The sequence below is a fragment of the Anas acuta genome, chromosome 2 (assembly GCF_963932015.1).
Source record: "Anas acuta chromosome 2, bAnaAcu1.1, whole genome shotgun sequence".
NCBI lineage: Eukaryota > Metazoa > Chordata > Aves > Anseriformes > Anatidae > Anas > Anas acuta.
Window position 1 is genome coordinate 138,454,980 of NC_088980.1, and position 27,353 is coordinate 138,482,332.

Here is a 27,353-nt window from a genome sequence, read left to right on the forward strand (position 1 = left end):
TTATATTCTTTAAATACTTGCCTTAGAAGGAGAGAACTAGATAGAAGACTGTTAAGCCTTTGTCTGTGATACTAGTTGTCTTTGATTTTTTTATTTAATTTAAATAAAATTATATTGCATTACCACGTTTGACCGTATAGAAGATTTGATTATGTCACTTTAGCTCTGCAGTAATGTATTCATGTTACATTTGATTACTTTTTGGTAACTGGATAGTGTAAGTGAATCTTAACACTGTAGGGGATTCAGTCATAGTTTCAAGATAGAAGTCTTAAAGAATCATTTGAAAAACATGCTGGGTCCTTTAATACTGTGGGTATATTTTGAGTTGAAGTGTTCGGTCACTTCATTAGTAAAGTTCATACTATTTGTTTTGAAAAATAGGGAAAACTAGGATAATTTGAAAATATATAAATAAAATAAATTATTTTGCTCCTTTGAATGCCAGAAGTTGACGATAATTTATTTTAGTTGCTTATTTTTTACTAAATGATGTAAAAATTGCATTGACATGTCATTGATTTTTTTTTTCTTGATGAAATTTTAGAATTACAACCATAGCATAACTACCTAAATTTATATGCAGAGCAAGTTTATCATTTTAAAAATGTTTTGCCTAGATTCAGAATAATTTGCACTTACCATCTTGTAAAAGTATTCTCAAATCAAGAAAAGAATATTATTTCAATTTTTCTTTCACAGAAGAGTGATCTCAATTCCTGTTTAATGCTCCTTTCCTTTCCTTTCCTTTCCTTTCCTTTCCTTTCCTTTCCTTTCCTTTCCTTTCCTTTCCTTTCCTTTCCTTTCCTTTCCTTTCCTTTCCTTTCCTTTCCTTTCCTTTCCTTTCCTTTCCTTTCCTTTCCTTTCCTTTCCTTTCCATTTCTGCTGCTTTTCTTCCCACTATCAGTTTTGCATCTGAAATTTTAGGGCTGTGGTGGTGGATCTGTCTCTCCTGTGTTTCATTATGCCATGTGTCCATATGTAATTAAAATAACTCCTTCAGGAAAACAATTATTTCATGATATTTTTTCTCATCATTGCTCATAAAATAACTTTTTATCCTTTTGTTAAATAGGTTTCATGTTGTATTTTAAATTTATGGCACAAATTGTTTGGAAGGATGACTTGTTTAAGGTGAGGGGCGGAAAGGGTGCTAATAGAGTTCAGACAAACAGTAATTAGCTAGGCCAATAAATAGGATAATTTAATAAATGATTTATAAGAGTAAGGAGTAAGATGCGTAACAAATAATTACTGGATTTTCGTGCTTAATTTATGAGCAGAAAGTCAAAGTGTAAGCAGGGGAAGGTGTTTCAGAAGAAATGTCGTATATCGAATTACACAAAGTATAATACAATACTAAATTATGATAACTGATATTATTTAGTAGTTAAAAATATTCTTAGACAAAGTGACTTAATATTATAGTATTCTAAAAATCGTATTTCACAAAAACAAATACAGTTTAGCATTGAGAAATGTGCAGGTTTGAACTGTAGCAAACAGTGAATCTGTGAGAATTTAGAAAGCTGAGGAATAGCTGGAAAGGTTTTATAGTCATAATTCTCTTTTGTGTAAATTCAGCCATTTTGCGTTAGACTTGCTTTTCTTTGGAAATTTTTATGAATGCACAGAAGCAGTCAGAAAAAGTTCTGCATGTGTGTGAAGAATGGAGAACCAACACAAGAAAACGGGAGAAAGGAACCTCTTTAGGAAAGTGGCACGGTTTGCATGGAGTTGAAGAAAATGCAGTATCATGTAGTGGAAAGACAGGAAAATTGTTGGGACAAGTTGCAGTTAATTTTTACTAGTTCTATGTATTATTTCTGTTGCTTCTGAAATTTCATTCTTCAGTTGCAGTTAAAAATATAACTCAAAAGAATTTATTTATTATCGTAGTTACTACAATATTTTTATCCCAGGGAGGGAAGAGACGGGCCCATGGGGTAGGGTGTATTGTTGGATGTGGTCACTTCAATTCGCTTATGTTAGATTTGGCATATCTAACCTCTTCTACTGAATGAGTGTCAGTGCAATACCTCCTACTGAAGAACAGTTTTGTACAACCAAAGTATTTTGTGTAAGCGAGTCATCTTACCTAGTGTTAATGATCTACAAGGTAAGTATTTAGTTGTCTAAGCTTTCCTTAGAGGTGGTGGTTGGTGCTTTCTGGGAATTGAAGTCTGCCATCACAACGTAGTTGTCCAAAAAAAACCTGTGATTTTAATCCAAAATAAAGTGGATTAGGTTAGACAGCTGACCTTTAGGTGCTTGTTATTGATATATGAATTCATCTTTTACATGAGAGTTGAGCATAGAACTAATAGAAGGATAAGTGAGTGCTAGCTGTATGTAACACTACATATAATTTCTAAAAATCATAGTTTGTTAAACCTTACTCTTTAAAATATGTAGCAGAAGTTAAGCAACAAATCCTATCAGCACACAGAACAAATTCTTACAATCATAAAAATGAGTGCATCAACTAATGGTGGTCTAATACACCTTTGCAAAAATTAAGCTGCAGCTAACTTTTATTTTATCCTGTTACTACAGGATAAACATTTTCTTCCGTAATAAAACAAAGAATGTGTTTGATGGTCGGCTTATACCTCTTTTTTTTTTTTTTCTCCTCACTTAGTTATTTTTCTACGTACCTAATTTTAAATTGCATCAAGACAAAACCAAAAATTTCAAAAATACTTATTTAAGGTAGAGCTGTTTTTAAAACAAATATTAATCAACAATTGTTACATTTATAATAAAAAGATCAATTAAATATTTTTCTGAAATTTAACAAAATTAAAGACACTAAGATTTTTAAAATAGTCTTACTTTGTGATACACACCTTTTTGTGTAAATACATGTAATATTTGAACATAAATGAGAAAGCCTACTACTACACAAATAAGGTGTCATCTTTTAAATTATTTAAATACTTAATAATTTTGTAAAATTGCATTGGCAATATTCTAAAATATTTTTGGTTTATTTTTGTTGTAGTGCAATGTTTATCTGCTTATTTTGGTCTCTACTAAAAAGAGGAATGTTGCTGGTCCACAGATGTCAAAAGAGTTATAAAAGTTCTTCTAGGCCTTTGGGAGGTATACATGTTTAAACCACATTAACATGCCATACATAAATATAATGCAATGTGTGTGTGTGTATATATATACACACACACATTCTGAAGAAAAAGTTATACTGTGTGCAGAATAACCAATTTCAAAGGAACAGTTTTCTTGATCTTCTCCTTTTGAATGTAAGTGCAAAAAGGAATTTATTTTATTTATGTAGCACCTTTCATTAGTGTCAAAAAGCTTGAGGCACCATATAAGAAAATAAAATCAAAAGTGATAAAATAAATACAAAATATAAAACAATGTCCCCAGGATTTTTAAATGGGGAAGAAGTTGAAAGGAATGGAATATATACATACCTTGCAAATTCTAGAAAACAATTGTTGCTTTTGAAAAGAAGTTAAAATCAACTTTTCAAACAAGCTTTTGAAAAGCAACTCTCACTTGTACTCAAGGTCATGTACCTGAGGGCTTGAAAATAAAGCAGAAGGGGGCGTATACATGTATAATGTCACTATGTTACTTTTAGACATACTCTTTAACCTTTAAGAAAGGCTGAGAGAGCTAGGACTGTTCAGCCTACAGAAGAGAAGGCTTTGGGATGACCTCACTGCGACCTTTCAGTACTTAAAGCAGACTTAAAAAAAAGTTGGAGAGTGACTCTGCTCAATCAGCTAATGACAAGACAAGGGGGAATGATTTTAAACTAAAAGAAGGTAGATTAAATTAGAGGTTAGGAGGAAATTCTTCACTCAGAGGGTAGTGAGGCACTGTAACAGGCTGCCCAGAGAAGCTGTGGATGCCCCCATCCCTGGAGGTATTTAAGACCAGGCTGGAGGAGGCCCTGGGCAACTTGATCTAGTGGATGGTGTCCCTGCCTATGGCAGGGGGGTTGGAAATATCTTTGAGGTCCCTTCCAATCCAAGCCACTATATGATTCTATGAACAGAAAGTGGACATATTATGATGCTCGTAGCCACAGATTGCAAACAGAGATTGGTTTGGCATTACACTCAAAATCCAAATTCCCCGACAGGTGTATCTGTTCTGGAGAATAGTTATTTGAAAATGCAAGTAAGGTTACTCATCTTTAGCTCCCAATAAACACTTTCAGTGAGATTGACACTAAAATAAATTTTTCTTCACGCTTGACCACTATCTAGCAAGACTTTTGGAAGCCTTCACCTATGGCCTTTTCTAAGCTGTGAAGAAAGAGATCTGTTTTGATCATCATAGCTTATGATGGTGAAAATCCTTAAAGGTGAGGAAAAAGGAAAAATGGCAAACAGTCAAAACTGAGAACACTACTGGCACTATAATGTATAGATACAAGGAATTCTTATAGTACCAGTATAACACATACCAGTATAAGCCCTTCAATAAGTATGTTACATTTGGAAAGAAACTTAAACAAATATGTCAGATGAACCCACAAAATTTTTTTTTTTCTTCCCAGAGAAGGTTGAATCTGACACCTTTATACTTATGAGAAAAGAACACTTTTGTTGTTGTTGTTTACAAATATACTAGTCTAAGCCTAAACAACCTATAATATGCTGTGGCCTATTAGCTACAAGGTACTTGTAGCTAATATACAAGGTATATACATGTACAGTATATACCTTGTATATACAGTATAGTGATTGGGGAGAATTCTACTCAGAATGATTTTCATAACAACCAACACAATCAGAGAGAGTTGCCTAGTAGCTATTGCAGAATGTGCTAATATCACATAAGAATTTAGAGACTGTTTTTGCTTAAATTGGCACCCAGGTGGTTAATTAGGTAATTGGTGAATAGGCAAGCAGGGTAATATATCTTAAGTTGTCTACTTGTACAAAACAGCTACTATACCTAAAACATGGAAAACCCTTTCTCCTCCTGAAAGGTACAGATCAACAGACCTTTTTTTCCCTGGAACGTATGCAACTGCTAGATGATAGAAATGCCCATGTACTAAATCCAGTGTACTACTTTATAGTCTGAGGGATGAGAGATATCTAGGAGATCACACATCTTATTTGCCTCTTACTTTGGTCTTAGTCATCATTCCACTATGCAATTTCATAATTGGGCAAAGTGGAAATGACCTTTGTTTGTCTGTGTGTTTTTTTTTTTTTTTTTTCCTCTGAGATTTGCTGTCATTGATTCACACAAAGTGTACTCAAGTCAGGCTATTTAGCTGGAGAAATGTTTGGCTAGAAAATCATAATTCTTCTTAGAGATGAACATTGAGCTGTTCAGCCATGCCAAATGGTATGTGGAAAAGCAAAAATTTATGGAATATTCTCTAGTGTAACTACAATTTTCAATAGTGCAGAAGGCTAGACAGAAACATCGAGGGTCATGATTTTCAATGCAAGAGTTCAAATGCTGTTCAAATGACATATATAGGCCCTAATTTCCCTTTTAGATCTGCACCTTTGGTGCTTGAAGTTGACTTTTAGCCTAGACACATTGACAGGTGCGTTTAACAACCACTTGTTAGAATGTATAAATTTCATCAGCTTTGTGTAATTGGTTTAAAGATCAGTGACTTAGCTTTGGTCCTGAAATCCAATAGCATTGACTAGTTTGTGACCATATTGCTTAGGGCTGAGACGTCTATGGCAAGTTTTATCTTAAGATCTAGTTGGAGTGATCAAAACAGAGTCAAGAAGTGAAATTTTAGTTCAGTGATGCCTGTGACCATATATCCAGTGGTTCTGGGTCATTTCCTCCCTACCTTCTATTTACTAGAGTAGTTGTAGGTTTGATTTAGGTTCCATCTAGACCAATAGCTGTAGATCTAAGCTGATTTTCAACAGTAAATCCAAATTTACTCACCCATGTGTGAACATACTTGCTTTTCTTCTGGTAAATCAAGTCTGATTGTAGAAGCTTTCACATGAGCAACATCTGTGCTGCTTCTCCTCTTTATCTTTCCCCTTTCTAAAAATTTGTTTGAATTTAACAAAAATGTGAAATGTGAAGCCTGTCAGTCTTCAGATTATTGCGTAATCTGTGTTAATGGCACATCTTTTATGAAAGAAGAATTGAGATCACCATCAAATACATTTTTAAAACAAGAAAATATGACTTTTATTTGGGCAAGCAAGTGATCTGATCCAAGTCCTCAATAGGTTCAACCTTCTCTTCCATATGATTAGGAAGATCTGCTGTTGTACAGAAATCACATTTATTCTCAGTAACACATTCTGGTATGATCTGTTTCTTTTAAGGTCAGGAATTTTTATTAGGATAAAAGATGCTATGCATATGAACTATCTGCAAATGAGAGAGTTACCTTCATCTTTGGAGTGAAGGATCCAGAACAGAGTTCAGGCTTGAAGTTGTATATAGACTACTTACAAGACGAAAAATAGTATTGCTCTTGTGGAAGAATACTTTTGGTGACTGGTGTCCTGGTGACACTGGAATCTCATAAGTTTTTGGAGTCTCATCAACATCAGTACATTAACTTTTAAAGAAAGGTTAAATGAGATGATCTGAAGGAATCATGGAACCATAGAATCATATAGAATCATAGAATGGCTTGGGTTGGAAAGGACCTCAAAGATCATGTACTTCCAACCCCCCTGCCATAGGCAGGGACACCACCCACTAGATCAGGTTGCTGAGGATCTCCTCTGACCTAGTCTTAAATACCTCCAGGGATGAGGCATCCACAACCTCTCTAGGCAACCTATTTCCAGTGCCTCACCACCCTCTGAGTGAACAATTTTCTCCTAACCTTTAATTTAATCCACCTTCTTTTAGTTTAAAAACATTCCCCCTTGTTCTGTCATTATCTGATAGAGCAAAGAGTTGCTCTGTACTTTGTTTTTATAAGTCTGAAACATTCAGCTTGGTGTCATCTGCAAACTTGCTGAGGGTGCACTCAATCCCACTGTCTATGTCATTGATAAGGATATTAAACAGTACTGAAGAAAGTAGACTAGTTAAATCCCTGTATTAAAGACATATTCTGTAGTGTTTACAGTTAGAATCTAGATTTTTATTAATATCTAAACAAGGCGTAAAGAAAATATTGCTTTACAGCCTCCTCATATGTCTTAAACTCTAAATTCAATCATTTTCTCTTAGTTTTAGCTTACATCTTATGTTTTGATCTGCACATAGAATTTAGGTGTAACTTTCTAGGCTTTCAGACAAAAAATAAATTGCAAGAATACAATATACTTAGAAAATAGGAATCAGCCAGGTACATCAGCATGCACAGTTGCTTTTTGGGAATGATAATTAGATCCACTAAGTGGTATTTTTATTGGTGAAGTCTAGAAAATATGAGGTTTTGACATCACAGTGTTTTATTAATGAGATGGGTTTTTCACTCTCTGATGAGACTTGCAGTGGGTGACAACTCTACCTTGTGCTCCATGTATAAGTCTGTAGACAGGCAGTCATGTATTCTTCCACTGTTTGTGAGTCTGTCTTCAAGTTCAAAATTGATACATATAGATTTTATATATATATATATTATTTTTAAAAAATTAAAACCTATTTTTGTTAGTGCATACCATGTATTTTGTTACATGGTGATAAAAATTGAAATTGGCTGAGGATAGATAATAGATATCTGGCTATCCAAATATGAACTACTAAAATTACTGCTATGTAGTCAAAATTAGTAAAATGAACCATAACTGCAGTCTGGGCTACAGCTTTTTTTTTTTTTTTTACCTTGTGAAATTCTGAAAGTCAGTTAGTGTGTACTTGGATGGGTGTAACTGATGTCAGAATCAGATCAAAGTGCCATTACTAGTACTCTCAAGTAATTGCACTCTTAACTGCATCTGAAAAAATAAAGGCTAGGTTCAAAATCACTCCTGAAATGGCTGTGTTTTGCTTCTAGTCTTACATGGCCATCTATCTATAATTAGCAGTCACTTCACATTTTTTGTATGTTATATTAAGGTTTTCTAGTACTTGCCTTTCTAGAGTTAAAATTAAAACTTTGATCATTGTTTGTCTTAAAGCAAAGCTTCATGAAAAGGCCCAAAGGTTTGAATTAGGAGCAGTTACAGCTTCTGTTCCTGGCTTAATTGTAACTTAGTTGATTAGCAAGTACTTTGTGACAGGCAGTAAATTTCCATAGGTTGATGTTGCAGGGCTTACCTATCAAACACAAATGACCTAGAGGGCTGGTACCTGACTGGTTTCTCTGACAGCATTTGTAGACAGGCTTTATTGTAGATTAGGACTCTTCACTTTCAGAGCTTAACAAGCAGCTGTGGGCCTAATCGTGAAGCTGAGTGGAGACAAGGGACAAATGTTTGTAGTCTGAGGCAGTGATTCCTGTCCTTTCAAAGAGGCCAAAATGCCATTTATACACTGGTCTTGAAAGCTGTGTCCAGTTCTCATAGTGTTTATTCTGTTTTTTACTTTCATGAATGAATTAGAATTTTCTCTAGGATGTTCGAAGGCTGCTCTGTTATGTCAGAAGAGATAATGAAGAGCTTTAATATTAATGGTGAGACAATGATTCTGACAAACTTGCTTTTATACTTAGCTGAAGAAAAATGGTAAAATGATTGTATCTGCAAATTGAGTAGACTCTGATGAGCAACATTTTGAACAGGTGGAACTTGTTGATTCCAGGACTACTGAACAATCAGCCAGAAATATGTGCTTCATTCTCATGTGATCTTTTCATGGTTGATATCTTTAATGATGACCAACTTGTTTTATTCTGACTCAGGTATAAACAGAAAACCTTCTAAGAACATCTGAGGTCATTGGAAATACTTGTATCTACTTGTAATAAATATGAATATTTACAGGATAAATCACTTGTGTGATTCAGCACACATTTTAAAACTTCAGGAAATACCACTCAGCCATAAATACTCTCTACATACTGTTTCTCAGATTGGTGAATGAGCATATAATTGGAGAATTCTTCTTACTTCATTGTTATTTATAGCTTTTAGCATACCTTGTTTTTAATATGTAATATTTTATAACTGATGGTGGAAAGTAAGAATAATTCTATGCATTTCTTTAATGTGTCATCCAGTGTCAAAGTACTTAAAAGCACTATTTGATCAAAACTCGCTTTGTGACTGTGTGAATGGTAAGGACTCTTTCTGAAGTGAAATCATCACTTAGCAAAAGAGTTGTTTACAGAGAGGTTACAAGCACAGATATCACTCCAGATGTGTTCCTTCTATGAAGCCTTCTTTCTTTCGATATGTTCTGTGCCTGCCAAGTTTCTACAGATTGGCACCTCATTCTTTTTCTTTTTATCTTTTTTAAAAAATAATTTTCAGCATTTACAGTGCAATGCAAGTATTATCAGTAGATAGTTCCATTTAGGGACTGAAGAAAATGTAGGCTGTTCAGTGTAGATGCCACGTACAGGTGTCAGTTTTAAAAATGAAGGTATCTGCCTTAGCAGGTTACTCTGAGTACCTCTGCCAAATATTTTAGCTTCCCTCCCACCTTGCAGTCTGTAGGGAGACCTGTGTTCTGCAGACGATGATTCATTATTATCACAGTGGAGTTGGAAAAAGCCAGGGGTACCTGGTAAGCAGTACAAGGACACTTCTGAGTTCTGTGGAAGCATCATGACATTCAAGTTAGGTGCATCATGCTATCCTTCACTTTCTTCTGAGGCTGAACTCTTTTCTGAGTGTAGTGACTTACCTTAATGTATCCGATCTCTATCAACTGCATGCTCTTGATGTCCCATGACATTTCCAGACTTGGCTAAAATTTGGTCACCCTTGAATCATTTTTCTTTTGGTAATAACATAGCATATTTGGTATTTCCTTGAAATGTAGAGCACTGAAACTGTGGCATTGTTTTCATTAGTAAGCTTTCTGCTATTGTAAAAAGGCAACTGTCTTATATTTAGTTCTACACTTCATGCTTTGTTTATCTGCCTTCAGTAAATGATTTCCCTGGGCAATATCTTATCCTTACATCATATTTCTGGTATCTCAGTAGCATATGTTGTACCCACTGGAGCACACTCAGTAGTAATGTCTTCATGATGCTTTCTAATGTCTTGTCATCAAATTGTACATCCATCTTGTGATTTAAGATAAACAGATAGAATTGCAGTAATCCAAAGATCATAGCCACAGCTCTTGTTCTGTGTAAGAGTAGCTCTAAGAACACTGCCTTTCTATGTCTCTCAAGACCTTAATATTAAATCCTATAAGCTTTGGATCAATCATACTTACAAACTACACAAAGAATTCTGCTTTAGCTCTGTAAGGTCATGTAGGACTGATCAGTAAGTTATAGCTGTTTTTTCAAAACAGTAGCAAGCTGTGTTCCTTTGCCAGGTGTAGTAAGCTTATTGTAGGGAATGCTTACATTTAAAGGAAGGGAAATTTTGACCAAAGTATTTCAATAGACATTCAGTCCTTCATGATTTTGAAATTCAGACTAGGTGTCCTGGCTCCTGAAGTCATGCCCTAAAACACACTGCAACAAAGAATAAGTAAAAATATTGCAGGATTTGCTTGTGATACCAGTGTGAACTTATTTCTTGTCTTTTCATTGTCTTAACATTTTTTCAGGACTATAGAAATTTAGTGTGACAGAAAGCAAAAAATAGGGTCCTCCAGTGTTCATCTGTAATTTTGTTCCTTACAGTTACTGCAGATTCATAACAAATACAGAATATATTTAACAATATAATTCAGTAGGATTTTTATCAAAAATTATATATGCAGTATTTTAACGTAATGAATCAGGTATACATATTTGAATTACTACAACTGCAAAGCATCAACTAATAACACAAATAAAGGAAAATGATACTTAAAAGTGAAATCCTAGTGTCATCTTACTACTGCAGTAAAATGTCAAATTCACAGAAGTGAGGTTTATACTTTAAAATAGAGCCTTGAAGGAAAGAAGCTTGGCTTGCAGCTTAGACTAAAATTCAGATGAATATTTGTACTGTGTGTCTGCTGCTTTAGTCTTGAATAACAATCTGCATCTGTTTGGATGAAGTAACAAAATGTGTTAAATACTTGTGTATTGACCAACACAGGGCTATGGGTGGAGTTTTTGTATTCAGTTTTCCAAGAGGTGCATGGCTTTCATGTGGTTTAAACTGTAACATCTGGGGGAAGATTTATGTTGTAGCAAATTAAAATAGGTAAAGTCAATTCAAACAGTGCTAAAATATGCCATGTATTTAAAAATATACATATGGGATAATTTAATATATATATATATATATATCAGTTTTGTGTAGGTAAGCAGTAACTACAAATATGCTGTAGGAGTGAATTACAATCTCAGGTACTGAGGAAGTTCTGAATTTCATGCTTATGAATCTTTTTTGATAGTTATTTTGTTGCTTCTGTAGATGACAAGTTAAAGATTAAAGATTCCTGTGGAAGGCAGGATAGTGTGATTATAAAAAGAGATAGAGAATTGTGTTTTATATCATTTGAGAGTTGAGATGGAGAGATATTTACAGAATTACAAGAGATGAAAAGTAATTTGAACAGAAATTTGATACTGTTTGGATCTTCTGAGTTTATTTAAAAAATGTCTGTACTTAACATTAACAGCATGGCTGACCAATCTGGTGGCCTTCTATCCACCTGCATCACTTGACAAGTGTCAGCTTTGACAAGATGACCAACTGATGTCATCCACCTGGACTTCTGCAAGGCCTTGACATGGTGCCACTTGTCATCCTCATCTCCATATCAGAGAGAGATGGATTTAAGGGGTCAGCCATCCAGTGGATAAGGACACTGTGGCTTGACGGTCACACCCAGAGAGTGGTGGTTAATGGCTCTTTGTCCAGGTGAAGGCCAGTGATGAGTGGTGTCTCTCAGGGTCTGTCCTGGGACCAGAGCTTTTTAATATCTTTATCAATGATATAGACAGTGGTACCCAGTGCACCCTTGGCAAGTTTGCAGATGATGCCAAGATGAGTGGCACAGTTGATACAACAGAAGGCAGGGATGCCATCCAAAAGGACCTGGACAAACTTGAGAAGTAGACCCATGTGAATGTAATGAGGTAATGAGGTTCAACATGTCCAAATGCAAGGTGTTGCACCTGGGTCAGGGCAATCCCAGACATGAGGACAGACTGGGAAAAGAGCTCATTGAGAGCAGTCATGCAGAGGAGGATTTGGGATTTCTAGTGGATGAAAAGCTTGACATGAGCCAGCAATGCATGCTTGCATCCCAGAAGGCTGACTGCATCAACAGAGGAGTGGCCAGCAGGTCGAAGGTGGTGATTGTCCCCCTCTAGTCTGCCCTTGTGAGGCCCCATTTGGAGTGCTGCGTCCAGGTCTGGGGCCCCCAGAACAAAAAGGATGTGGGTTTGTTAGAATCGGTCCAGAGGAGGGCCTCGAAGTTTCTTGGAGGATGGAGCACCTCTCCTGTGAAGAAAGGTTGAGAGAGCTGGGGATGTTCAGCCTGAAGAAGAGACTGCAAGACTGCTCTGGGGCAACCTCATTGCAGCTTTTCAGTACTTAAAGGGGGCTTATAAAAGGTGGAGAGAAATTTACATAGTTCTTCGATAAAATGTGATATATTTAGTAGAAATGAAAGCAATGTTCTGTTGTCGTAGTTTTTTTGTGTTTTTTTGTTTTTTTGTTTTTTTGTTTTTTTTTTTTTTCCAGCAAAAGTTGAATTCCTGGATGTTTTGGGAGTGGTAAAACATTTATGCAAAATAGTGTATGCCTTCCCTTAGAATGTTCCAGATGTCCCCTCATGTCCCCTCAGAACTCAGGTAGGTCACGTTGCAGAGTCTTCAGATGCCATCAGTTTCTTTTCTTGCCTTTTTCTTCTTGATGACTATTGCGTATATACTGCATATAGGAATCTTTGCTAGGAAATTCTAGGATATTTGTTTGCAGTAGGAGCTATGTTTCAGAAGTTGGGAGGCCTAAGAAAATGAGTTATAATTTATAAAATATAGTAAATTATAGACTTTATTGTCTTGGAAAAATAAGAAATATGTTTTTATTGTTTTCATGTAGGGAGCTAATGTTCTATTCAGAACTTTATGGTTTTATACAGAAATTCTTTTTTTATACAGAATTTGTTTTATACAGAAATTTTCAATTGCAATTTTCAGTCTGCATTGATCTGATATTATTAGTTAGGTTTCATCATTTTGTAAGGGTTTGGCACTGTGAAATTAACTTCACTTTTCACTAGATCTGCCATCATATACACTACCAAAGATAAGCACTTGTACTAGTGCAGGGCAGAAGAGCTAGTAAAGGATAGTCCTAGACATCTGTCTAAAGATGTGTTGGCACACTGGCATTAGTCAAACTGTTATATTGTATAGTGCCCAAATGATGCAGTGCCCAAATGATGTAAAGTAAATCATATAAGGCTCAGTTGTCCACCTTGAAGGTGAAAGAATCATAGAATGCTTTAGGTTGGAAGAGACTTTAAAGATTATCTAGTTCCAGCCCCCCTGCCATAGGCAGGGATACCTTGCACTAGACCACGTTGCGCAAAGCCCCATCCAGCCTGGCCTTGAACGCCTCCAGGGACATCCACAGTTTCTCTGGGCAACCTGTGCCAGTGCCTCATCACCCTCTGAATAAAGAATTTCTTCCTGATATCCAATCTAAATCTGCCCTTTTATTGTTTTAAACCATTACTCCTTGTTGTATCACTACAATCCCTGACAAAGAGTCCCTCCCCATCTTTCCTGTAGCCCCCTTTAGGTACTGGAAGGCCACTATAAGGTCTCCCTGGAGCCTTCTCTTCTTCAGGCTGAACAACTCCACCTCTCTCAGCCTGTCTTTGTAGGAGAGATATTCTAGCCCTTTGAGGCCTTGAACCATTCCTGAAAGGGTGTGGGGTTTGTTTGTTTTTTAACCCTGTGGTTGCAAAGAATCCAGGTCTTGCTCAGAACAGTCAGGAATTAAACTTACTGGCTATAACCCTCACTTCTGTTGACAGCAAATAATTCTTCTCACATTTGAGGTGAATTTGAGGCGTTATTACTGTGACTTGTACTTTACAGTTTATTTCAGTATTTCCAGAGCTATTTGAATGGTCATAAGGAGGGTTCATAAATGTTCATAAGGAGGGTTTATGACTGAAAATGTGTAAACCTTCTGTATAGCATTTAAGCTCATCTTAGGATCAGCTTAGTACCTCTCTTGAGTAACACTATAACTACAAAATAATAAAACAACCCTCAAAATCAGTATAACATAAAGCAATACTATTTTATGGTATAGTTAATATTTTACATTTACTTTATTTATTTATTTTAATAAGGAAGACACTAGAAAATCAATACAAAATAGAAAAAAGAACAAGAAACTAAGAGAAAGAAACATGGAAATGTTCTGCCAAAGGAGGGAAGTATCACATGCATCCAGCAAACCATTTTCATATAGTTTTCCAATAGTATTCTGGAAATATTTATCTACCTCAGAGACCCAGCATAATACCTGTTTCCCTTTGCAGTTCCACAGGGACTATCCTCACCATGGACATTTGTCACAGTTAAACTAAGTATAAACACCAGTGTAGGTATGCAATAATTACCCTTTTCACTTCTACTTTTCTGTGATTCTGGTTACTATCATTGTTCAGTGATGAGAGGTTCTTATTCTCCATTTTCAAATTAAAAAAAATCTTCAAGAAGTTTCTCTGTGCTTAACATATGCTAAAAGTAAGCACCTGAATCTACAATAATGTAAGTTATAATAGACTGTGATTTGAAGATTTAATTAAACTTCCTATTGTGATTTATATTTACAAAATATGTATGTAGTATTGCTGAATTCAATTGAGTAACGTATTTTTATTGTTCCAGTGATTATTTTCACTAGATTGTGTTGAAAACCATCAAACCTTTGTGGAAAGTTTCCTTTCTCTTCATCCCCCACCCCATCTGCAGTAGTTAATCTTTGATAAAGATTTTTAGAAACCTCAGCTTTTAAAACCATTAAAGTAGTTTTCTTTAGGTTAAGTCTTAAGTAAGTACTGAATAGTTCTTAGCTACAAAATTTTCCAAGATTTGTTAAAAAAAAAATATATATATATATATATATGATTTCCTTTTTTGCTCTTTAGTTGAAATAGGTTATTTTTAAGGATTTCTTGTGTTACAATTCCCACTGTATAGCTTTGTTTTCATCAGATAATAGAGCTTCATTTTAAAAATGCATGTTCCAAATGCATTTTTCTCAAAATATATCTTGTCTTTTTTTTTTTTTCTTTTTTTCTGCTATTATTATTACTTTCCTCTTACTTTTCATGTAACTAATCTGATGAAGTTCCTTATAAAAAGCTATTGGTGCTTTAAGTGTCTGACCATCAGGAATAGGACATATATGATTTTAAAGATGATCACTATCAAAATTTTGAGTGTCCTAGGGTGATAGAGTACACCAGTAATAACCAGAGCAAATAAATAGCCAAAAGTAACAATGATGTTGGAAGACAAGTTTGTTAAAGAATATCAATCAATTAATTTGATTATTTTTATTATTTTCCAATAAATTAACGGAAAAATAATTAATCTCTCAACATAGCACAACTTAGTTCTATACAGTACCAGCCATGTTTCAAAATGATTTTGTTTTATTAAATTTGGTTCTAACTGGTATTTTCTCGGTGCTTCTAAGTCTTTTGCATATGTGTGGTCATAAAAATAGCCATACTTTATCTAGACCAAAGTGCTTTTTTTTTCCCAGCAGTGGCTAGCAGTGATCTGCTCTTCCACTTGAACCTGGTCTTGGGTCTGGGGCTTAAATCAGCTGTGACATTTTTATGTTTATATCTGACATTGGAAGACTGTGCCCCACAGAGCATGAGATTTGAAAAATATTTGTTTCCTAGGCTCAAAGGTTTAGGAATTTTGTGATGGACTCCTGCAAAGCACTTGTGTATATGAGGAAGAGAGCACCATGAGAGAATCTGGTAACAGGGAAGAAAGTATGTTTTTTGCTTTGAAGGCTGATCCAAATTTCTGCACACAACCTTTCGCCTTCACCCCATTGCTTTCTTTTCTAAGTTAAGGAAATAAACAGATTCCTTCATCTGGTATTACCTGTTTTGGTGAAGGCACAAATATGTTGTGTTGTATTGAATGCTAGTCCCTGAAATTTGATATTGCTTGCCAGAGAAAACTGGAAGGACATCTGAAGACATTAACTGGCAACAGAATAACCCTTTAAGGATATTTCAAGCCTGGATACTGATGATGAGAAAAAATCCTAATTTGAGTGTTTCTTTTGCTGGGATATCAAGCAAATTCTCAAAATGTTACATAAAAAGAAAAAAATAATCCACAACCTTGTGCTAAATAGCTAGCAATAAAATCTTGGCAGTGACATGATAACAATAGTTTCTCCAGTCGTATTAGCACAATAATCTAATATTAGTCGATAGTCATGATATGTGAAGCCACTGTAAAATGCTTAAAATTAAAATACACTAAATTGATTTATTTTATGGCAGTTGGGTGACAATGATGGCAAAGGAAGAAGAGCAGGAGGAAAGTGGAACATATGACAGAATTACTAGTCAGTAAAATTGACCATCTACTTCTGACTGACATTCCATTGTCTGGTTTCCTTACCTTGCACGTCTTTCTATATTTTCTGTTTCTTTGCCACACACTGTGGAGATAAACCACAGGTCCTGTCCTCCTTAATCCTCATCCACAGAAGTAACAAAATATTGTAATGTATGGTGACACTTGATATTATTGCAGACTATACTGTTTCACACTTGTATTTTTAGTAGCAGTGTCTCTCCTATAAAAATGTCCATCTTGAAAATCTAATTATTTCCAGAAGAATTTCTGTTACTGGATGGCATGGCAATCATTGAATGTTACACTGCTTGTGACAAGCAGAGCTGCCAGCCATTTATACTATTTCTTTCTGTATTATTAGCAATAGCAGACCATTATTCTTAATATTTCAATTATAATTTATACTTTGATTTCAACCCTCTCCCTCTCCTCCCCCCATTTTCTTCTAAAAGCAGTCTTGAAATTGACGCTGTTCAATAATACACCTTTGTTGTCTGTTGTGTCTATAATAGATAACATCTGATTCAACCCTTAGTTTAGTCTTGGATACTTGTCCTGCTGCAAGTGTAATAGGTCCCCTCTCCTTTTCCAGACCTCTCTGTGTGACAGTTGCTTGTAATGCTTGCTATTTTCTGCCATTTTGACCAGTATGAAGCAAAAATAACATGCAGGAATTATGCTACATTCAATTCTGTTCCTGTTTAGTAGAAGAAAATGTAAAGAAAAAAAAAATTAAAAAGATGATGCAAAAAAAGATGGTGCTCAAAGGATTGACCAGTGTAATATTGTAATATCGGAGAAAGATACTTCTTTATGTTAGCCTAAATTACTCAAGAAAGATTATATTTTGAGAACACTTGCCTTTTAATAAGGTAATAATTTGAAGGATCATGACAAAAAGCTGTTAGTATTTTAATAAATGTAAAAAAAAAAGTCATATTTTTAGAGGTGTTGTGATGAAAAGGAATGCATTGAAACTGAAAAGAAAAACTTTACTGAATGTTAGGCAAAATGTTACAATGGCTTCTTTTATGTTAAAGAATAATTGTTTTAAGGAAATCATAAAAGCAGTGTCTTGATATTTACAACTGAAATGGACAAAGTATGACAGACAATATTTGAGGATCTGTTCCAGTTCAACACTAGCATGGTATAATCGGTTTCCTACAGGCTGAATTCACTGGTACCAGATACAGTTAACTAAGCATTATTCTTTTATGAATACAGTGTGTGACATTAAACAAAATTCTGCAGTGGATCTTGTATGATTGCTAAACATATTGAACCTTTAATTATACTAAACTTTCAAAGTTAAATGGGTACCATGTGCTTTATATTGTAAAAAAAATAATTACTTCAGTTGTTAGAAAAGTAAGTTCAGCCTTGCATTTCAGCAGTCATGCAGGGTGCTGGAGCCAGCTTTATGAGAAACATAGCTTGTAGTTAATTTAAGTTGCAACATGTAAGTAAATTGAGCTTTGTCTCTCTAGTGATGTGCTTGTTGTGCATGTACAAAGATGAGATGAAGAGTGTCAGTGAAATCTTCACAGGCTTAAAGTAGATCACTGGCAAACAGAAGACTCTTAAGGTGTAAAACTAAAAGAAAGATAGGGTGAGGAGCCTGGCCAACTTTCCATGGCCTAACTACAGACAATGTTGATTACACATTCTTGGATTTGTTGGAACTATTGCCTCAGTACTACAAATGGCTTGCATGTAACTAAATCTCACTAGAACATTCATTCTTGATCTGGTAGTTCTGGGGGAATTCAAGAATATTCTACTTATTTTTCACCTTTAATTCCCTTTGATGCTGGGTCAGGAAGTGCTGGAATATTCTGGACTAGTCTATTACATTTGGCTCCTGACAGTGTAAGAACATGTGAAATATATCCTGATATTACTCCAGAATGGTTGACTTTGGAAGGGACTTCTGGAGGTTATCTTGTCCAGTCTCCCTGCTCAAGCAGGATTACTCTAGGTCAGATAGGTACATTAGTAAATATGGCAGAAAATTTTAATAAGGGGAGTTATTTATTGAGTTATTTATTAAGGTGAATTACATTTAACAAGTCTGTTGGGGGAGACTTCTGGTTTATTTTGTAGATTAGTTCTTTAGTCATATTTTGTCATTATTTCATGATAAACCAATAGAAGTATGTTCTTATTTACATCCTAAAATGATAAAATCTGATAGCTGCTAGAAATGTTTTCTTTTTTGCATATTGATACAAACAGGAAACATTATGATGTAAGAATACTAACCTGTTTCCATAAATACTAAACGCCATATATAAGGATTTTAAATACAAACTGATAACATTCAGTAATAAAAGTTGATAGTAGTGAATGTGTAATTAAATGTTTCAGTAGCCCTGGCTATCATGGGAGGTTCCAGTTGACTGGCAGCTAGCAAATGTGATGCCCATTTACAAGAAAGGCTGGAAGTGGCATGTGGGGACCTGCAGGCCTCTCAGTCTGACTTTGGTGCCAAGGAAGGTTATGAAGCAAATCATCTCTAGTGCCATCATGTGGCACATACAGGACAACCAGGTGATTAGGCCCAGTAAGCATGGGTTTATGAAAGGCAGGTCCTGCTTGACAAATCTGATCTCCTTCTATACAAGCTGACATGCTTAAATTAGAATTTTGTAAAGCTTTTGACACTTTTTTCCACAACATTCTTCTGGAGAAACTGGTTCATGGTTTGGACAAGTGTATGCTTTGCTGGTTAAAAAACTGGCTAGGTGGCTGGGCCCAGAGTGTTGTGGTGAATAGAGTTAAATCCAGTTGGAGGCTGATCACAAGTGGCATCCCCCAGTGCTCAGTATTGGAGTAAGTTCTTTTTACTATCTTTATCAATGATCTGGACAAGGGGATCAAGTACACCAGCAGTAAGTTTGCAAATGACACCAAGTTGGGCAGGAGAGTTGATCTCTTTGAGGGTAGGAGGGCTCCAGAGGAAACTGAGCAGACTGGATTGATGGGCTGAGGCCAACTGTAAGAGGTTCAACAAGGCTAAGTTCTGGGTCCTGCACTTGGGGCACAACAATACTATGCAATGCTACAGGCTGGGGTTACAGGCAATGCTAATGGCTGGAAAGCTGCCTGGTGGAAAGGGATCTTGGGATATTGTTTGATAGTTGGTTGAATGAGAGCCAGCAGCATGCTCAAGTGGCCAAGAAGGCCAACAGCATCCTGACTTGTATCAGAAATACTGTGGCCAGCAGGACTAGGGAAGTGATTGTCCCCTTGTACTCTTCTGAAACCGTACCTCAGATACAGGGTTCAGTTTTGGGCCCCTCACTACAAGGACATCGAGGCCCTGGAGTCTGTCCAGAGAAGGGCAATGAAGCTGGTGAAGGGTCTAGAGAACAAGTCTTATGAGGAGTGATTGAGGGAAGTGGGGTTACTTAGCCTGGAATAAAGGAGGCTTAAGACCGTATCACTCTCTACAACTACCTCAAAGGAGGTTGTAGGAAGGTGGGGATCAGTCACTTCTCCCAGGCAATAAGCAATAGGACAAAATGGCCTCAAGTTGCGTGAGGTTTAGGTTGGATATTAGGAAAAATTTCTTCACTGAAAGGGTTGTGAGGCATTGGAACAAGCTGCCCAGGGAAATCGTCGATTCACCATCCCTGGAGGTATTCAAAAGATGTGTAGAATGTGGTGCTTAGGGACATGGTTTTGTGGTAGACTTGGCAGTACTTAATGGTTGGACTTGATTTTAGAGGTCCTTTCCAACCTCAAAGATTCTATGATTCTATGAGTAACAAAACCAAAACAAAATAAAACAACAGCAACAAAATAGGACTACGGCATTTAATGACATAATAGTCTGTTAATCCTTTTTTAGACAGCACAAACAGTTTCAGATTATTTACAGTAATCTCCAAGATTTGTAAAAATAAGCACTGTAGGGTGATGTAGTTGTACTGAACTTTGAAAGGCTTCTTTGAATTAAATTTCTAGCTATCTAGTACTACTATGGGATCAAAGCATTTCTGAGACAAATATGGAGTTCTAGTTGTAGGCTGAACCTTGTGCTTTATGTGAAGGTGAAAGTGCTTACTCCTTAACTGAGATGAAAATAGGAAACAACTCTGTTGGAATTCTTTCCCAATCAGCAAAAATCTTGACCAAACTAAAACCAAAAAGTAAGCCAGTGAAGGATAATTTGATAATCAAATTGTAACAGTAGTGGAGCTAGTAAACGTTTAGAGTGAGTAAGTTTACAGAGAAGACTCAGCATGGAATAAGATTGCCTCATTAAATTGGCATGCAGAGCAAGATGTCTGGAAGGGGTTGAAAGTATAGGTGAAAAATGTTTTCAGACTTCCTATTTGCTATTAAAAGGAAGTGGAGATTGGATTATTGACTCATCATCATCATCAAAGCATCCAGTGGCCTAATTTGAAGGCGTTGTATTATTCCACAAGTTGGTTCAGCAAAACAACAATCATGATAAGAGTAGATGAGAATGAATTCTTGTTTTGATTTGATGTTTATTGCTTTGAGATTTACATAGCCTCATAATAACACTTACCAGCCATCTGGTTTCTGGAGGAAAAAAAAAAAAGTTTTTTTCCTTACTGAAAAGGCTAGGACATAACATGCACCATTTAAAAGCTCATTGTCTGGAAATGACATAATGACTTTGTGTTTTCAAATTATTAATTAGTGATTAACTCAGAAAACCAGCAGGTTATGACAACTCTAGGGGGAATGCAATGTACTTTGTGCAACCTTGCAATTCCTACAAGTGAGAAATCAAAGTAGTAAAAAATACTAAGCAGGGATATTAAAGAAATCAAATATGCTGTAACATGCACTTTTAGTTTATTTTTAAAGGGCGTAGTTTGCTTTTTTAATTTGTATTTTTTGGGGTTTATGTACCTATATACATAAAGATATATAAAAGTAAATGACATACAAACATCATTTTTGAATAAATGCTATTGTGTATGAGACATGGACTATGGTATGTTTATATAATGAACATCATGATGAAAGTCAGATTTTTTGTAGTGATTGTAAAACATATGTGCTGATGAAGCACGGGTTATAGTCCATTATATTTTCAGTTAACACTGTAGTGTAATACTGTTGCTTAAAAAAAATCTTAAAAAAAAGCACTATACACATTTCATCTGTATGGAGTATTTCTGTAAACTACAGCAACTGTAATTATTGTAACTAATCATAAGTGACAATCTAGTCAGCAAAATGACATCTGAATATTCACAGAAAACAAACTCTGCACTAATATTCCTTGGCTGTGAACCCTCTGGTTGGGGTTGCTTTACACTGGAGGGACCCTGTTGATGCCTGTTCTGTGGCTTGTGGCTAAATACTTCATTTTATTCCACCTGACTTTTCCTAGATTATTCGTTTTCTATTAAAAATATGCAGTATTCATTTCTGTTACAATCAGATCTAAAGATTTAGTTCTAATTTGAAACCCTTCAGTTTTGTTCTGCATATTGATAAACTCCATTATGGGATTAAAAATACTGAGTGAATCCCCTGTAGTTATTTCAGATTCAAAGTTCTAAGAATATAAGTAACTAATTACAGAATTCTGTATCTCTTAGATACTGTTAAGTACTATTTTTATTATATTTTTCAAATTATAAGATCCTTACTGTGTATCTGCTAGACAAAGAGAAATGAGTTTGGTTTAACTTTTTCTCAACTTCTCAACTTTCCTTTGGTGTTATTTCAGAACTAGTGGTTACCAGAAGAAAAAACAAAAAACAAAAAAACTAGGATAAGTCTTGACTGGCCAAGATAAGGATAAAACCTTTTTTTTTTTTTTTTAAACCTTTATTTTGACCTTTTTCCTAGGTTACTAGGAGGAAAATAAATAAATAAATAATAATAATAAAAAAAGCATGGTACCTTTTCTGTGTGTCTGTTATATTGCATGTTGTGTTTTAATTTTTTTCTTTTAACCATATCATTGATTATGGATTATCTCAGGTGTGCTTACATTTTTACATTTTATTGACCCAAATTGGCACCAAATTCTACATACAGCTTTGATCATGTTATTAGAGATTGAATTTAGGTTGTCTTTAAGGGGTTCCTCCTTCAGCAGTATTCTCTGTTTTGCTTATATTGGAAAAGACGGGGGGAAAAAGCAATAATAATTTGAAGAGATATGGTGACATGTAAGAGAAGTCATGTGTTCACTGATGATTTCTGGACCTAAAAAGTCCAGATTCCTTTTTTTCTGCTTTTTTGATTTAATTGCATGATGATGTACAGAGATGAGAGACCAGTTTCCATCTGAGGAAACACAGCTATAAACAAAAGACAAACAAGGAATAATTTGCAGCTACATACAAAAATAGAAAATATTAAATAAACAGAAGAAAAAAGACCTTTAGTTTTCTATAGCAGTATAGGGTGGCTTTCCTTTATGGGGAAAAATTTGAGTATTTTGTCTTGAAACTGGGGATACAAAATTACAGTGAGTAATGAGTATGTATTCCTCTGATCCCTTAATGTACTTGATGTGTGGTTCCTCTTTCATTGTCACTAACATGCTGGCCATTAAATATACTGCTGCAGCAGCATTAGTAGCTTCAAAGTGCTCCTACTTACATCGCATTTTTCCCTCTATCAGGTGAGTGAGAACAGTGATTAGCAAGTACCAGTATCTGTCACTCACTCCTTCTGCGATTGCCAGAGAAGTACTGTTTGGAGTAAGGGCCACAAAACTCTACTGTAGTTGGAGGCAGAGTGAACTCTGGCATCCTCCATTGCTCTGAAAAGCTTTATGTAAGATAAAATTTGTCTTGTTTAGAGTATGGTGCTTTGCCATAGACTTGGGGAAGGCTTTAGAGAAAGGCTTCCTCAGTAACAGGCAGTATGTTACATGTTGGAGACCCTGAATAGTCATAGTAGGACACATGAAGTTCCTGTTGCTTGCTGGTATCGCAGTTCACTATGTCTGCAGGAAACAATCACTATTGCACCTTTCATTTTCATATATATTACGTCCGTGGTTGGAAAATGCTAAAGAAGGGAATTTCCTTTATTGGAATGGTGACTTATCAAATCTTAGAATACCTTACCTAAGAAAACAAGAAAACATTATGAACATTTATTGTATGTTTGTTTAAAAAAAAATCCAAATTTCTGATACATTTTGTCCTCATTTATAGAAATCAATGGCTCTACTCATAGACAAGGTATCAAATATTTGAACTTTTATAATACAGATATAAGTAATTTTATTCATCTTAAAATAAACTGTAAGAACCATCTTCTTACAAACTTTTTTTTTTTTTTTTGCCTTCTCTTTTATTATTTTTAAAGCCTGTGAATTTAAACAGTATTTTCATACAGATTTATTTCACTGCAGCAATCCACTTGAATTGGATAATATTTGTATCGTTATTAGCCATGTATCATGGGGCAAATTATATTGCCAGTATTTTGAGTTAGATTGCCAACAGTTTCACAAATTAGTTTGTAAAAGTTAGCAGATACAAATCATACAGAAATAAATGATGGGTTTAAAAACTATAAAATAATCCAGGGAAAAAATGCTTCAGGGAGAATATTTTTGTATAAGCAAAGAGGGAATAATTCTTTGTTCCTATGTTACATTTAAGAAAACTACTGATAAACTACCATTGCAAAATTACTCCTAATGTAGAAGATTATCTACAGGCATCATGGATCTGTCTCTGAGATCTCTATGACCAGCCTCCTGTTTGCTTTGCAGGCTTTAGTTAACAGTTCCCTTCAAGAAAAGTGGTGCATTGTGGTACTGCACTGTTTCTATGCTGCTGCATAGATTTTTAGCAGGGCTCTGAGTCAGAATACTCATCCGGTCACCTCTGTTGTTCTTTTCCTCCTTTCATACAATCAGAAATACAAAGAACAGCATCTACAAAGGAGCTTCCCCTTTGATGCTGTTATGACAGTAGGTAGAAAAAAGACAACTATGGCAGAAAGTAGGTCCTCTTCTCACTCTGTATCTTTGACAACATCTCTCTGAAAAAAATTGCTCCCTTATTTCTTTTGTTATGATATCTATAGTGTACAAGAAGATAAAATCTTGACTGGCTGAGATGCCAGCTTCTAACAAGCTCTTCCAGAGAAGAGTCCATTGTCAATGTTCTAGGGAGTAAGTGCTGCTGATTAAAAGAGTGATCAAGATGGGACAGCAGTAGGAGGAACAGGGCTATGACAATTTGTGGGTGCACTTTATAAAATTATTGGCAAGTGTAACTATTTTGTCATAGATAACACCTATTAATAATGATATTTTAAACTTTTTAGTGACTATTTCGGTTTTCTTGCTCTCTAATACAATAACACAATGCTTTTTATTTATTTATTTATTTATAAACTGAAGTGACAAACCTGTACTAAATAGTCCAGACAGCTGAAAAAACATATTTAAAAAATAGCTTGTGCAGTTTAATGTGTACATAGTCACAGAATGTGTGTTCTTTGATGCTCACTTCACTGCTCATAACCGAATGATGAGGCCTTGACTATGTCAAAATATTTCAAATTGGGAAACTTGCATCAATGAACTACTTGCGTGTAATTGTGGTGGTAGAGAAATGTGGATTTTTTTTTTTTTTTATTGCGTGATAAATTCCTGCGGGAAAAAAACAAAACAAAACTAAAAACTTTTTTAGCCTTTAAGATAGGCTTTGTCAACTTGTCTTATTTACACTGCATGGATTAAACCAAAGTGGACTCAGGAAATTACTCTAAGTGCATGCTTAATAGTAGCAAATTCTGTAGCAACAGAATCACAGAATGGCTTTTGTTGAGAGGGACCTTAAAGACCATCCAGTTCCAACCCCCCTGCTATGGACAGGGATGCCAGCCACTGGATCAGATTGCTCAAAACCCTATCCAACCTCATCGTGAATATCCACAATTTCTCTGGGCAACCAGTTCCAGTGTCTCACCTCCCTCTTAGGTTAGAGGTTAGGAGGAAATTCTTTACTAAATCTCCACTCATGGAGTTTGAAACCATTTTCCCTTGCCCTATCACTATGTGCCTGAGAAAAATGTCACTCTCCATCTTTCTTATAAGCTCCCTTTAAATATTGAAAAGCTGCAATGAGGTCTCCCAAGAGCTTTCTCTTCTCTAGGCTGAACATCTGCAGCTCTCTCAGAATTTCTTCATAGGAGAACTGCTCCAGCCCTCCGAGCATCTTCCTGACCCTCCTGTGGACCTGTTTGAACAGACCTACATCCTTCTTGTGCTGGGGGATGCAGCACTCCAAATGGGGCATCATGAGGTCAGAGCAGAGGGGGACAATCACTTCCCTCAACCTGCTGGCCTCTTTTGATGCAGCCCAGGATGAAGTGGTCTGCCTGGGCTGCAAGCACGCACTGCTGGCTTTTCATCCACTAGAACTCTCCTCCTCTGTATGACTGCTCTCAATGAGTTCTTTTCCCAGTCTGTCCTCACATCTGGGATTGCCCTGACCCAGGTGCAACACCTTGCATTTGGACATGTTGAACCTCATTACATTCACATGGGTCTACTTCTCAAGCTTGTCCAGGTCCTTTTGGATGGCATCCCTTCCTTTTGTTGTATCAACTGTACCACTCATCTTGGCATCATCTGCAAACTTGCCAAGGGTGCACCCGGTACCACTGTCTATCACTGATAAAGATATTAAACAGTACTGATGCTAGGACAGACCCTGAGAGACACCACTCATCACTGGCCTCCACCTGGACAAAGAGCCATTAACCACCACTCTCTGGGTGTGACTGTCAAGCCAATTCCTTATCCTCTGAATGGTCCACCCTTTAAATCCACCTCTCTCTGATATGGAGATTGGAATGTCAAGTGGCACCATGTCAAGGCCTTGCAGAAGTACAGGTGGATGACATCGATCATTCTTCCCTTGTCAAGTGATGCAGTCACTCCATCATAGAAGGCCACCAGATTGGTCAGGCACAATTTGCCCCTGGTGAAGGCATGCTGACTGTCTTAAATCACCTCCTTGTCCTGCATGTGACTTGACATTGCTTCAAGGAGGATCTGCTCCATGAGCTTCACAAGCACAGAGGTGAGGCTCACTGGTCTGTAGTTGCCTGGGTCTTTCTTTCTATCCTTTTAAACATGGGATTGTTTTTCCTATTTTCCAGTCATGAGGGACTTCACTTGGCTGCTATGACTTTTCAAATATGCTGAAGAGAGGCTGGGCAACTACATCATCCAGTTCCCTCAGGACACTGGAATGCCCCATAGATTTGGACCTGTTCAGTTTCATCAGGTAGTCTCAAACGTGCTTTTCACTTACAGTTAGAGGGACATTGCTCCCCCAGCCCTCATCTACAGGTTCAGGGACTTGAGAGACGTGGGAAGGCTGACTGGCAATGAAGACTGGGGCAAAAATGTTGTTGAGTACCTCAGCCTTCTCCATGTCTGTCATTACCAGTTCTCCCTTGTTGTTTATCAGAGGGGGTATATTCTCCTTGGCCTTTCTTTTCTGACCAATGTACCTTTAGAATACCTTCTTGGTATTAATTATGTGTTGTCTCAAGCTTCTCTGGTAAATCTAGCAAAAGTTGCTGGTGAGACTGAGGTGTGTTGTTGGTCTACCTTGGGTGAGGGATCACTGGGAGAAAACATCTGGCTTCCCAGGGACATAAAAAGGTCTGTAGGGAATACTACAAAAAAGTTTTTGAAAATCTGTAGGACTGAGGCCCATAACTTGCTGAGAGATGTAATACAGTTCTGCTGCACATCGAGGAGTTTTTC

At 36.1% G+C, this 27,353-nt stretch overlaps 1 protein-coding gene across 4 annotated transcripts in view; it reads left to right on the top strand.

The window, feature by feature from the left end:
* ZFPM2 (zinc finger protein, FOG family member 2) overlaps window positions 1-27,353 on the top strand; it is a 318,344-nt gene that overhangs the window by 32,090 nt on the left and 258,901 nt on the right. The window contains exon 1 of one of the 4 annotated variants that reach the window (XM_068672482.1): window positions 14,521-14,580. The exons of the other annotated variants lie outside the window; for them this stretch is intronic. The gene's annotated coding sequence lies outside the window, so the exon portion shown is untranslated. Of the gene's footprint in view, window positions 1-14,520; window positions 14,581-27,353 lie in introns of those variants that run through there. 4 annotated transcript variants of the gene reach the window in all.